This window comes from Penaeus chinensis, chromosome 20, assembly GCF_019202785.1.
Source record: "Penaeus chinensis breed Huanghai No. 1 chromosome 20, ASM1920278v2, whole genome shotgun sequence".
Lineage (NCBI taxonomy): Eukaryota > Metazoa > Arthropoda > Malacostraca > Decapoda > Penaeidae > Penaeus > Penaeus chinensis.
The window spans coordinates 13,279,687-13,282,186 of NC_061838.1; positions in this window are offsets into that span (position 1 = coordinate 13,279,687).

Below are 2,500 nucleotides of genomic sequence, written 5' to 3' on the forward strand. Positions count from 1 at the left end.
AGAGAAATGGAGAAAGGAAAGAAAGAAGAAAGAAGGGACGATAGAAGGAATGAAGGAAAGGGAATGGGAGGAAAGTAAGCACCACTTCCGTAGAATGTATTATCAAGCTGTATATGGGGTACATACATGTGCATGTGTGCAGGCAAGTGAGCGACTGTGCGAGAGAGAGAGAGGGAGGGAGGGAGGAGAGGGGAGAGAGAGAGAGATAGGGAGAGATAGATAGATAGATAGATAGATAGATAGATAGATAGATAGACAGATAGACAGATAGAGAGAGATAGAGATAGATAGATAGATAGATAGATAGAGAGAGAGAGAGAGAGAGAGAGAGAGAGAGAGAGAGAGAGAGAGGACTAGCGAAGGATACATGCATAAATGCATATATACATACATAAATATGCACACAGAAATACGTGAATAAATAATATATAAATAAATATATATATACATACATATATATATATATATATATATATATATATATATATATATATATATATATATATAAACACACACACGTACGCACACACCGCAGCGCAAACGAGGGTCGGCGCGTGCACCTGGCCAGCCTACAGCCTGCTAGCAGCTAAAACTGATACCCCTGATGGAATGCAGTACACAATCCCAAACTGTTAATTGGTATCCCGTTTTTATAAAATGTTAGAGGTGGTCTACAACAGTTTACAGGTTAATACTTTGTGAATATTTCCCCCTCCCCCCTCACCCCTTTTGTGTGATTTGTATTGTTGCATTTAGGACTGCGTAGGCTCAGTGTTGGTAAATGGTTGTTGCCAACGAGGCTTAGTCGTAATGATGGTGCGGTTGAGTTTATAGTGGTTTATGGTGGCGGGAGGGACAGTTTATGGTGGCGGCGGTTTAAATGGGTTATTCCGAGGGTGGTTGCTTCATGGGCAAACTATCGAGCCGGTGCATGCAGGTTGCAATAGCAGCTTCGCCTTAACTAGGAACGGCAGCGAATTCTGTAGCTTGGACGATCATGAACTCTTAGCTAGGAAAGACTATTCTTAACCAGGAACATCCACACCTAACCAGGCACGACTAAGAATTCTCACGCATGAACTTCCAAGGATTCCTAATGGGGAACGACCGCCACGAATTCTGGACCGAGAACGACTACAGTCTAAACATCCTCGAATCATCATCAGCCAGGAACGACCACGCATTCCCAAAGCAGGAGCATCCACGAATTTTCAACCAGAGACGACTACGACTTCTAACCAGGAACGACCCCGACCTGTTTAGCCTGGTTGGTATCCCGTTCCCCGGTGCCCTGCGTGGTCGTGGCGTTGGAGGCGTGGACTGGCAGTGGCGTAGCGAGCGGGGCATTGATCGCCACTACCTGGTATCGCGGTGTTGGTGTGGAAGTGATGTCTCATTGATTACGATGTCCGGTGGCCCGTGATAGTTAAGTGACGTGGCATGTGACGTGGTAAGTGACGTGGCTCACGTGACGAGGTATGTGACGTGGTATGACCGTACACGATGCCAGGTGAGGAGAGTGCGTTGCTTCGCCCGAGCCTCAGCCGTGGCGTGTGCGTGCGGCCCCGTGGTGGCACCATAGATATGCAAAGCAATAACGCCAATAAGCCAATTCTTTATGGCAAAAGCCGGGGTATAGTGATACACGTTATGGTAGTGTGGTATAGAGGCGGGCGGGTTGGTATATTGATCGCAGTGGTCCTAGTATGTTCGTGACCGCAGCCACAGGACACCAGGGAAGTGCGCCTCGGGAACTCATTAAAATCTCATGACATCATAATTGGGCGCCAAACTTGAATTCGGACGCGACCACGGAAGCGCGCGCGGAGGCCTGCTACGGCGGGGACAGATGGACGGATGGACAGGTAGGTGAGTGTGTGTATATATATATATATATATATATATATATATATATATATATATACATACATATATACACACACACACACACACACACACACACACACACACACACACACACACACACACACACACACACACACACACACACACACACACCTACTTGCCTATATATATAAATATATATATATATACGCAGATAGATATATAAATAGATAGATAAGTAGGGGGATAGATATGTAAGTGGATAAGTAGAGATAGAAAGACCGTAAGATAGCTGGAAAAAGATATACACGGATTGATAGATAGGCAGGTAAATAGATAGAAAATCAAGCATATATATGTATATATGTACTTACATACATGCATGCAAAGACAGACAGAAGGCCAGATATATAGATAAGTAGAGAAGGGAGAGGGAAACATACAATAAATAGTGACAGATATGAGCTTCTTAAATAACTGAAAAATAACCACAGCCTAAGAAATCCACTCCTGAAAATGTGAGAGCGTTTATGACCAGGAAACCATATTGGCGAAGGAAGAGGTGGGGAGGTGGGAGGGGGGGGGCGAATGTGACGTCATCAACTCACAGCATGGCGCCTACACGAGGATGAGTGTGAACTAACTACATAATTAC